Below are 12,404 nucleotides of genomic sequence, written 5' to 3'. Positions count from 1 at the left end.
CCTCGAACCACACCTCCAGACTTGCTTCGCTAGATAAGGTTCGCGCGTTAAACGTTGCCAGGTTCAGATTCCATTGGCGGCCTGTCCGGATCCAGGGATTCTTAGCACCCTCTGCCGCGTCACAGGTCTGACCGCCGCCGTGGTCAGTTGCTCCGCAGCCGCTGGGGACTGAGGGCCGAGGGTTAATTGGCGTATTCATGGGAGGTTGTGGCCGTTACTACACCAGGGTGGCCAATCCTGCTCTGGTGAGGGAGTGCATTGCCGGCAATGGTCGTCGGGGTCAGGCCGCACCCCAAGCCCCTTTGTGAAATTCCATCAATACGCGGATTTTTTTTTTAATCCGGTGGGAATTGCCCGGCACCGGGATTCGAAGCACGGTCCTTCTGCACGCGAGGCGGGTGTTCTACCTCTACGCCATCGCTGCCTCTCGTGACATAACCTCGTTGAAGGTTAAAGAAGACAAAACACTTCCCTGACGCCCACCTGCATAATTACCTACATCGAAAGCCACGGGATGAAGTGTCAACACGGGCTCGTTTTTTTTTTTTTTTTTGAGGTCTCCAAGGCGTACCACCGAATCTTACGAGGTGTCATCATTAAGAAGTTACAAGATATGGGAATCATGGGAAATCTTCTCCATTTCGTGCATTCTTGTCTAACGGGCCAGGACGTGCATGTGAATTTTGCTCCGTTTTAAGTGGCGCAGTAATTACTTATACACGGTCTAAGCAAAACACAATGCTTACAATAACATTGATTTCTTCGCATCGCTACCAAAAACAAGTTTAATCACAAGATAAAGCTCCATTTTTGGGGCTATAAACTGCTTTGTTGAGAATTTAAAATGTTTTGTTCCCTACATATTTGTTGCTTGTTGGTTTTGTGTGCGTATTCGCAATTTTGTTATGGTTTTACTTACAAAATGGGCGTTAATCTGCTCCATTCGTTCCAAATGTCGTCGAAAGAGGACAGTCATCTGTAGCCCTTGCCACCAGAGAAGAGAGGTAGTTAGCCTTTCTTCTTCCTCCGCAAACACCTCTCATGCTCTTCCCTCCTGTCTCGGTCCCATGGTAAACGTAATAGTGGTTTGCTTAATTCAACTCAGTTTTTCCCCGTTCGCTCTGCTGGCGCCTCATCTACTGGGACTGATCTCGTTACTGTTTTGCTTGGCGCTGTAGCCATGAGAATTATGATTGGGCCTGAGCCCTTTTTGTACTTTGTGGTTAAAATATTGTTTTTAACGAATTTTTTTTTATTTTGCTACCGTAAAAATAAAGCCCACGTCTATTTTTAATAAAAGAACAGTGCTATTGAAAGTTATGTGTTCGTGTTTTACTTCAAATTCGCCGATTTTTTTGTTTTTGCTAAACAATGCTGACAAGTACGAGAGTTGCTACCAGGTTTAGGAATGTGGAAATGTTTTGCCTATATAAGCGTCTCGTTCAAGAATTCATTTTAACTTTCTTTTGGCCGCGCGGCTGCATCAGGAGACCAGCAGACAGGCATACAGGCATACAACATACAGACAGATGATGATGAATAAATCTTTATTTGTCAAGCTGGTGCAGATGTTAGGGCACCCGCCCGGTGGTAGGCTTCCACATTCCGGGACACCCTGAGCTCGGCTGGCGGTCCAGGCCCTCTTCACCAGTTCACGCTGGATCCCAAGGTCCGGGCTCGTCAGGCGGTTCGCCCACTGCTTGTAGGAGTGGGAGGTTATTGGGGCAAAACCTGGGGTCTTCTGGCACTCCCAAATCTGGTGGTACAGTGTACAGGCAGAAAAACAGGCCATACTTTTCGCCTTACGTAGCCACAGAAAAACAACCGTCTTTAAAATGTTGGGTGGAACCACCCCCTTGGAGAATGGTCACTTGGAGCTGCTACGAATCTGCGCGAGGCTTTAGCCGTTGCCCTGCGTCAAGCCAAGTCTTGCGCATTGCCGAGAAGTGTTGTATGTTGTGGTGAAACCACGGGTGAAATCAAACCACTGAAAGGACACTGGGTGCCCCAACCACAACAGGCTTTGCAGGCCCGCCTTTGCTCGCCGATTCTACGTGACCAATTTATTTTTGCTTGTTTGGATTTTTGTAGTTCTTGTCTGCACTTGTCTGCACTGCACCTGTCTGCGCTGTTCTTACTTCCCATTTATCAAGTGTCGTCAATTCAGCTAGCCTGTCCTTAGTGTTATTTAGTCTTTTTCTCAGTTCGTTGCCCTTATTATTTGTTGACTCGCCACGTGAGAAGCACGCACCTTCTGAAGGTTCGACTAGGTGCTTTAATGAATAGCTTTTTAAAGGAGAAAAGGTTACGTGCCCAGGCTGGCTAAGCACGCGCCCGGCCGGTGACCATGGAACGTACATCCGGATATGGTTCGAAAAAAGCGTCCACAACAGCTAACGATTTCCTAAACGCATTCTATAGTGTTCCACGTGTTTCAGAGTGGTGCGTAAATTAGAAAAAAAATTCAGGAGAAATTCAGAGAATTGTCTAGCAATGCGTAGCATTCTTATGCCGCTTGTCGTGAGTATGAGTTCTCTGCCGCCAAACTTTCTGGTTTTTTATAAATTTTGGCGACCTCTCTCTCGATTACAGGAAGAACTTTCGTGAAATCTGCATTATTTTGGAAATCCATAATGTTTTGTTTTTCTTACTTTTTAGTTTTTCCGAATTTAGTTCTACCAGTTATCTTCATTTACGCTATTATAACGATTAGATTTGGAACTTCCGGGTGATCTGCATTATTGTGTATAGGTAGATTTTTACGGTTCACGGTTATCATTTTACGGTTCACCATTTTCCGTACTATTTTTATATTTGTCTTTTTTAGACTATCAAAATTTCGTTCTACCAAAAAATCTCCATTTCCACTAATATAACGATTACAAGTGAAATAACCACAAAACCTGCATTATTGTGAAAGTGCAGGGCGTTTGACGATTTGCCATTTTCCATAATTTTTTTATATTTTTCTTATTTTTTAGTGTTTCAAAATTTCGTTCGACCAATTGTTTTCATTCACGATAATATAACGATTACAGGTATACCTTCCGAAAAATCTGCATTATTGTAGAAATTCTGGGCGTTACTGTTTCTAATTTTCCGTAAATATTTCATATTATTCTTATTTTTCAGTTTTTTTTTTAAATTATTCCGATCCATTATCTTCATTTACGCTGTTATAACGTTGCATTTAGAACTTTCGCGGAATCGGCATTATTGTGGAAATGCAGGGCGCTACACGGTTTGCCATTTTTACTAATTCTTTAAATATCTTTTTTATTTAGTTTTCAAAATTTCGTTCAACCAATTATCTCCACCTACACTATTATAACAATTACAAGTGGAATTTTTGCGTCATATGCATTATTGTGGAAATCTAGGGCCTTATACGTTGTGAAATTCTTCCGTATTTTGATATTTTTCTAATTTTTTTGTTTTTCCAAATTTCGTTTTACCAATTATTTTCATTTACGCCATTATAACGATTACATTTTGAACTTTTCTGAAGTCTGCATTATTGTGGAAATGAAGGGCGTTACACGGTTCGCCATTTTTCGTATATTTTAAATATTTTTCTACTTTTTTAATGTTTGAAAATTCCGTTAGGCCATTTATCTCCAATGACGCTATTATAAGAATTACAGGTGGAACTTTCGCGAAATCTGCATTATCGTGGAAATGCATGGGGGCACACGGTTTGCCATCTTCTGTATTTTAAATATTTTTGTTCTTTAATATTTTTTTGCGAAATTTCTTTGGACCATTTATCTTCATTTATGCTATTATAACAATTACAGGTTGAAGTTTCAAGAAATCCGCATGATTGTGTAAATGAGGGTGTTACACAGTTCGCCACTGTCCGTAATTTTTTTATATTTTGCTTTTTTATTCTTTTTAATAATTTCGTTCTACCGCTTATCTCCATTTAGGATATTATAACGATTACAGGTGAAACTTTTGTGAAATCATAATCTTTGGGGAAATGCCGTGCGTTATACGTTTTGCCATTTTCCGTAATTTGTTAATATTTATCATATTTTCTGGTTTTTCTAAATTTCGTTCCACCAATTATCTCCATTTAGTAGAATGCTTTGTTGGCCGAGTTGGTTCATGGTTTTAAAAAAATAAAATGAGCGCAAAGGACAAGGACAGAGAAACACAGTACACTGGACGAGCGCTCACAACCAACTAATTTATTTCGAAACCCTTCTCTGCATATAAACGTTAACGCAACAGATGCGCGCCTATGCACACAACACCTGAAGAGCAAGCCACATGCGCGCTACTGATTACGACATAAAAGGCGGAACTCGCTCTCCCGCAAACACACCGACGTCTGACTCACACAATCTGTGCCCCTATTTTTGATATAGTATGCCTCCAAAAGTTCGCGTGCCACCGTGTCGCTGCTGCGGCCCAGCACCCCCAACTCATGAAACAAAGGCATGCACTTACATTCCGCGCAACGCGCAGGAGGATTCGCACCGCCATCACTTGTGAGTGATACCTCATGTCCACGGGCCCGGTCGTTGGCACACCGGCCGGTTTGTCCTATATAGGACTTGCCGCAGTCCAGTGGCAACTCATACACAACACTGCACAATCCACATAGCGCCTGGTGTGCTTCTTACCACACGCCACCCCTTTTCTTGCATGGCCAAGGGATGCGCGCACACAACATCGACAACTTTCGCGGCGCTGAAAGAACGACAGGTACATTGTGCCTGCTCGCCACCTTCTTAAGGTTATGTGTCACCTTGTGGATATATGGTATCACCTCGGGCCTCGCGGTGCTCTTTTGCCTTTCTTTTTCCCTCACCCTGGCTTTTAGTTTCTGCAGCAGGGATTCCGCAGTCGCCACCAGAATGGTATTTGGATACCCTGACGACCGCAACCTCTGAATATGTTGGTGAAAACTGGTGGGGGCCGCATGTTCGCAAGACTTTTGGAGGGCGGATTCCAGAAGAGCGTAGCAATTGCTCGTTTTACCGTCTTTGAGTGGGCCGAATTGAACGGCAGCAGTGGTTTGCGGGAGCGTGGGTTGTACGCCCAGCATACATGAGTTTGCAGCACAGAAAGCTTAAGATCTAGAAACTGCAAGTGCCCCTCGGCAGGCAGCTCGTGTGTGAAAGCCAAGCCTTGTACCATCTCATTAAAAGTGTCCAACACGTCTTTAAAACGGAATTAACTGTCCCATACCCAACTTTGCCATTTGTAGGGATGGTAATCCACCTCGAGGTAGTTACTACAAGAGTGGCACAGCTTATCTGAAAGAGCCGCAGCCCCTGAAGAAGTCGGCGTGGACTAGTGCTCCCTTCGCTGGAAAAAATGTTCCGATTCAACCCAACAATTAGGGCGCTTCCACGCTCAATATGTCCCAGTTTGCGCTGTTTTACGCAAATTCAAGTTTTTCCTGTTACACCTTGCACGAGTGAAAACAAGCGTCAAAAAGAACAAAGCTCCTCAAACGTTGTGAAAGTCGGTAAAGGCGCATCGGTTGAAGCACGACTAGCTTTATAGATACAAATCCCGTCATGGGTTACATCACCGGAAATGCTCAAAGAACATTAATAATGCTAGTCAAGCAGGTAGATATAATATCATCGTGGTTTTATTGTGTACGTTGACTTTGCATGGCTGAAAATCGGGTCCGGACGAGCCAGTATTTGCTAGGTGCTGACTGGTAAATGACGTTCTGACGAGAACGGTCGGTGTTGATTGGTACGACAGCTACATTTCACGTCAGCAACCACAGTCGCACTGCGACCAAAGAAAAGCCGAGGAGGCTGGGGATTAAATTTAGCACCACCTGGCGGAACGAGGAATCTTTATCCAGCAATTTTTCGGCACGCTGGCTCCCACTGCCGCCGTCTTCAATGGGCAGGTCGCTATCCCAACGGTCGCTGGTCCCAACGCGCTATGCAAATGGCAACTCGTTATCACCTGACAGACGTTGGCGGCACGGCAACGACCCTCCTGCGCATGCGCGCCAGCTCCGTGCCGCTGCTCGACGCTTATGAGTCAATACTTCATCTCACTCCGTGGAACTTGTTTTGATGTGTGGGTTACACGGTCCGCTTTCCTCTGTGGCTCAACTACGTCCTCGTACTGCTTCACCGACGGCTTGATCGGAAAGGGATCCCGTGAAGGTTGTGCCGCACTCGCGACTTCGATCGCCAAGAAACACGCCATCGAAAAAAATAGATATCTTCATTATGCACTCGTCCCTTTAAATTTGTGCTTGAGAACTGAGTTTACGGCCCAACGATCGCACGCTGCCGACGTGGGTCTTCATAGAGTTTCAAGCTCTACGTGCTAGAGCGACTGCCGTGGAGAACAGCTACTGCTCAGATGAAAAAGAGAGGGGGGGTGGAGTGTAGGGAGCAGGCATGTTAGTGCGACAAATGTATGCGGAGGGTGCCACCTGAGATACACGAGAAAAAGATTTATCTGCTATAATTTCGATTCTGTCACCCGATCGCTGTTTCAGCCGACTGCACAAGAATAAGTTAAAGTAGCGCGACAAAGCCCGCACCATGTAAACTTGAACAATATTCGAATACAAAAAGATGATGCGGCTTGGCGTTCGACAAAAAGGAGCGAATTTCACAGGAAACTTACGCAGCAGCGAAAGACGTCAACCGTGGTCTGTGCATTTCGGCCTCACCATGGAGGCGATGCGGAACGGAATAAACTTTACGCGGGGGTTTTAGCGACGCACGCGCGAACCTGCGGGCAAATCTACAGTAAGCCCTGGGGTACACAATTTTTTATGATAAAAACGAAATACTGCGTTTATCTCGTCTTGCACCAATCAGGATAACGTTAGTCACTTCTGTGCACCCCCCCCCCCCCCTTCTCAAAAGAATAAACGCGCCTCTTTGTTTAAGCTTTTTACTGTGATTACTTCGTCAAAAAAAAAAAACGGAAAGGTCTAAAGATTGCGTTAGTGCTGCGGCGGTGAATGATTTGCTTGCTGGAAGGCCCTCATACTTTACGAGATGAGCGTGCTTTTATTAAAATAAGCATCTCCTTCACAGAACCTAACAGCGTCACTGAAGCATTCTTTATATCTCCAATGCCAAACCCACAGAAGGATATCAAGTAAGGTAAAAAATGTTTTAGGAGTTCTTTTTTTTAATGAGTCATATCCACCTAGCAGATTTTGAGAAACCCGAGATAATTTGTTACGGGACCCAAATGCAACGAGTCAATGCCATTATCTGATGTTTTGCATGTCAACTAGGGGAAGTTTACGACCACAAGTTATTAAGGAGCAAGTAGCCAATTAACTAATTGTTAATTTTAATTATTTATTAATACCCTCAAAATTAACCTATTGCGAGTGGCAGTCCGAGCTGCCACGCGGGAACTCACAAGAGCTTACAAGGCGTACCATGTTGGTTATATGACGTCAAACCAAAAGCGTGCTCGCATCGGGAAAATGAATTTCACCATTTTGATCCGTGCCGCAACAGATTGCCTAATTTTCTATACGAAATACGATTTGCGTACACGTTCTCCGGGCGTTATCTCGCCTTTTTTGAGCAACCTACTTTCCAGGGAAAAGTTGCCCAGTTTTTCTTGACACTAGAGTTTTATCTGATTTAGTTTTGGTCAAGATTTGGCTCATTTCGAGATTAAAAAAAACTGTGGTTGATTTTTCTGTCATAAGAATCACTAAAACAGGAAAGGGAAATGTGCAGTGAAATCAGCAGCTGAGCACAATTTGCGGGTCGGCGGCTGTCCTGTGGGTGTGCTTGGCGAGCCACGTCATGCTGGCGGGTCGCTTCAGCAACGGTGTACTGGCGTCATTTCCGTGACGGATATGACGTCAGTGAAACCTTGGTGGATCCCGGCGTAAAACACTTTCGTGTTAACATATGAAACCCGAAAACGAACAACCCGAAGTATAACGTACTCATTAGTACTTAAGGTTGCTTCCCCGCAAGGAGACCCTGTGTGCAGGGGTGCACCCTTTACAGGCCACTTGCTTCATTGTACTGGCGTCACTTCCGTGAGGGATATGACGTCAGCGAAATCTTTGTGCATCCTCGACTAAACGCTCTCATGTTTAAAAAACTCCTCATTTACATCCGTAAGTATGCCCCGCTGGCGAGAGCGAAGTCCCTCAAGTAGGCAATTTATTTGGCTGCGACTGTCGAGGATTCGAAAAACTGTAGCCGGACAGGGATTCGAAAAACTGTAGCCGGACAGGGATTCAAAAAACTGTAGCCGGAAAAAGGGGGCTAGAGTAAAACAGCTCGGGAGGCAAAAGAGAAGAAGTAGTATAAGAGCAGAGTGGAGGGCAATGGTAGGAGGGCAATTGGCAAATGAAGACCTGTGAAGGGAGATAACAGGGCGGAGGTGGAGGAGGTGGAGCAAGGAGATATTGGAGGGAGGAGGGGAGCGAGGAGAAAGGAGGAAAAGTTGAGCGTGAGATAGTAGGTATGATGGAGAGCGCACGACAGGAAGGGGAGCAGGAAAAGGACGCTTGCGTGGAAGGGGTGCAAAAAAGCACTATAGACTTTTGACACCATTTGCAGGGAACTAAGATGTCCAAAATGGTGGTAAACGTTGCTCACAGGCAAGCGCATTTCAGGCTCCGTATGACGTTGTTCGCGAGCTCTTCAAATTATTAGCAGGCTATAAGTTTTACCTAATCAAACGTTCATTACAATAACGGAAATGGTGTATGAGCTTTTCTTTCATCCAATAAGAAAAAGCTAATTTCCATTTGGACACTTCGCTGCTTTTGTCTTTCGCCATGACGCGCATACATTAATGCGTTCGCAATCGCCATGGACAAGTTGTACGACCTCATTTACTGCTGCTGGGGTACTTCGTGACATTTCCTTTGCAGTCGGAAGAATTCTTAACCTTTAAGAAAACACCACGCGGAAGTATTTTGAATAATTTAGTGGTTAAGCAGTCAGCCCCAACTTTCTCCCAGGTTTGCGGCACTGTATCGCACCCTGAACTGAAATGCTCCAGATTAGGCTGGAGTACCGTTTCTTTTTAGCTCTCCAGTGAAAAAAAAACAAACAGATTTGATGTGCTTGATGTATCGCACCCGGTTTAACGGCCGCGCCTTAATAAGAAAAATAACGTGCAAATCTTATTTAAAAAAAAGAATAACGAAGTACCCAGCTGATCGCCACTCTGGCCCTCTCGCCTTCCTCATTTGCTTCTTTCTGTTGCTGGCTTAGCCCCTAAGCTCAACTCCTGTCAAGCCTAACCGGGAGCACACAGGCATTAGCTTTCCGAACTTTTGTTAGAATCGCAAACGCTAGTTTGACCCAATAAACACTTGAACGCGCTCGTTCCCCCCCCCCCTCCTCCCCCCCCCCCCAAGTCAAGTATATACGAGGTTCCAGACCGGTTGATTTTAAGTGCTTGTCTTGCATGAAAGTCCTGTCACTGCCACCAGAATCATTGTCATCTGATTGGTGCGGCCATTTACGGGAGAATGAAACCACACCGAGAGCCATTGACAGAAGGGGTCGATATTTGATGGACAAATTAAAATTGAGTCCAATTGAGCCACAAGCAACAGAACGATCTTTGTAATGTGGCTTGGTACAGCACGAGAACAACACGAAGCTCCAATCGTGGTCGCACACAAATAACTGTAATCTGTGCGTCGGCTACGTCCACAGGCAATGAACCAACGGGAAAAATATCAAACAGTCGGTAACAAAGCACTAGACACACCCAGCAAACCTCAACGGGATACAGAGGCTTTTCCAACTAGACCATACATCCAGATCGCAAAAGTCATTGGTAATCCCCCGAAGCGCAAGTGAAGGCTGTCATCGAAGCTTTTGTTGTCTATTCCGATGTGTACGATATGAAAAGAGAAGTGTTTGCAGAATGTGGCGCATTTATCTCAGTGATGCGCCGGAGAGCCGGAGTCTTTGACGTGACGTTGGCCAAACCGCGTGCCCCTTCGAAGCACGACTGATTTCCGCCATCCGACCAGATCAATAAAACTACAACTAGCCTGACGAGAGGCTTAGCGCATCTGCTAATTAAATAACCTGTTTATAGATTCGCTATGTTTCCAGTCCTTCTCGTGGCCCCATCGATCCGCCGGTAGGCAAATCTCTGTCGCCGTGATAGAGTTACGATGGAACATATTCGCCACAAGCATTTGGCAGCACTCAGGTGTGCGTGGACATATTCCGAATACAAACAGCAGGACCTATTACCGCTGGATGCTACTTCGTTACCGGTGAGACAAAGGGCCACGCCTGGCGCCCTTCTTTGTGCATTCTTTGTCCGCTGTGGCTGGCGCACGTGCGCGAAACTTCGGTTCATAGTGGTCGCCCTGCGCTACCACGCTGACGCGATGCTTTTCTGGCGAAACGATTCGTCGAATGATCCTTCAAGGACAAACAAATGCACTGCATTTAAATAAAAATATTGTGGCTGAATTCGACATGTATTTACCAAATTCAAGCGCTGTAAACCATACAAATGCACAACTACTTCTCTATTTTTTTTGTTATTTTCATTGTAAGACTGTACTTGTGTGTGTATTTGTATTTAGATACGCATACTAGATCATTTTATTGTGATCCTTTGGCGCTACCTTCCTTTGTGTACTTTCTTCTGTGTTGCTGCTAGAATGCCAATGGTATCCTTACTTTGTATGATTTTCTTTATTGCGAACTGTCTTCACTTATTCAATGTATATTGCTCTTTGTGCCGCCTATTCCACTGGTGCTATAGCCCCAAAAGGGGCTGCGGTATGTTAAAATAAAACTAATTAATTTTCTAACCAGGTGTGCACTTTATCATACCGGGAGAAAAAGGAGGCTCGTTACCTATAAATAAAAGTTGGTCCGGCGATGCTGGCCATCATTTGTCCGCATAATCGTAACAGTTCGCAGGGCAAATCGCAACGCGAAGCTTTAGTCACGTACCACAATTCCAGGGGCAGCGCTGGCTGAGTGGTTAAACCGTTGGGCTGCTGAGTTCGCATACGCGGGTTCCATCTCAACCAGGGCAGCCAAGCTCAAACCTGGGGTCAATCTTGGCGCCCCTACTTTTCAATCTTGCGATGAATCGCGTAGCTCGTACTCTGGAGCAAGACACTGCCACCCGGTTCGCTTTCTACGCAGACGATGTTGCACTATGAACCGAAACCAGTGATTTCCCTTTCAAAGAGTCCATGCAGTCTGAACTACAAGCTGCGATCTTCACCCTGAAGAACAGCTTGTCCCGCTTCCAACTCCAGTTATCTCCTGCCGAAACGGAACTGCTCAGCGTCGACGGTAAACGTGCAACGAATAAGGACCAGATCATCTCCCTTCAAGTGGGAGGCAGTCTAATAGAATCTCATAATGGTACTATTCGTCTGCTGGGTCTTCCCGTTAGCAGCTGCAACAGCCCGAAACAATGGATAGCCTACCTTAGGAAGACCTGGCGCCCTACTTTGCGCCTGATTACCCGGTTGTGCAATAAATATGGTGGGGCACACCAACACGCTTGCACCGTTCTCGCTCGTGCTGTGGCACATGGACGATTATGCTACGGCTTCCCGGTGTATGATCTAAGGCCGTCCCATCTTAATGCCCTTCACAAGCCAAATCACCATCTTCTCCGTGCAATTAGTGGCCTTCCCAACTTCACGCGAGTCGATATACTGCATCAAGTGGTCCCCCTTCCGCCCTTCATACCCTTATAGAGGAAACCAAGCTGCGATTCCAGCATCATGTGGAGCATTCTCCTCAGGGACGAGTACTAACCGAACGGGATCAACTAAAAAGTGATTCTAACCAAACGAACTTTCCGCCGCCCATTCCTCCCCGGGAGCGACCTGCGATCGGCTTCCCGTGTCGCAGATCAATTAGGAGAAATCGTCTAACTGCCCGAGAGCAGTATGTTCGAACCCGCGTCAACGACAAGGCCAGAGATGAAGCAGATATTTACACAGACGCTGTGGTTGACGGAACAACGACGGCCATAGCCTGGACCTCTACGGATATCCCCCAAATAAATAGGTCCCGTCACGTCTCTAATACATACGGGCTTGTGGAAGAAGTGGAGCTCGTGGGAATTTCGGGAGCAATCCGGCACATCCGCTAACATTCCTCCCCCCTCTCCATCACAAAATTCAGAATAATCACGGACTCCCACGTCGCACTTCGGGAGCTGAACCGTGTGTTCTCACCTAACAGCACGGCGACCCGCATTCTGACTTCGGTACACGACCTAAAAGAAGAAGGCTTTACGATTCGCATCGCCTAGACACTGGGGCACACCATGGGTGCACATGGCAACCTACTGGCACATGATGCTGCCAAGGAGAGACTTCAAACACCTCCCACGGTTCCTAACGCTCCAACCCCCTCCCTCCAGTCGGATTGGCAACTTCGGCTTCGGCATCTGAAGAAACT

General features: G+C 45.8%; 1 long non-coding RNA gene across 1 annotated transcript in view; it reads right to left on the bottom strand.

The window, feature by feature from the left end:
• Positions 1-1,530: 1,530 nt before the first annotated feature.
• LOC144167759 (uncharacterized) overlaps positions 1,531-12,404 on the bottom strand; it is an 11,287-nt gene continuing 413 nt past the window's right edge. The window contains exon 2 of the long non-coding RNA XR_013322111.1: positions 1,531-1,756. This is a non-coding gene — a long non-coding RNA (uncharacterized LOC144167759). The remainder of the gene's footprint in view (positions 1,757-12,404) is intronic.

The sequence above is a fragment of the Haemaphysalis longicornis genome, unplaced genomic scaffold (assembly GCF_048455015.1).
Source record: "Haemaphysalis longicornis isolate Haplotype H1 unplaced genomic scaffold, Haemaphysalis longicornis Haplotype H1 scaffold_2, whole genome shotgun sequence".
Lineage (NCBI taxonomy): Eukaryota > Metazoa > Arthropoda > Arachnida > Ixodida > Ixodidae > Haemaphysalis > Haemaphysalis longicornis.
The sequence above is the reverse complement of the archived record's forward strand: the minus strand, read 5'-3'. Positions and strand labels throughout refer to the sequence as shown.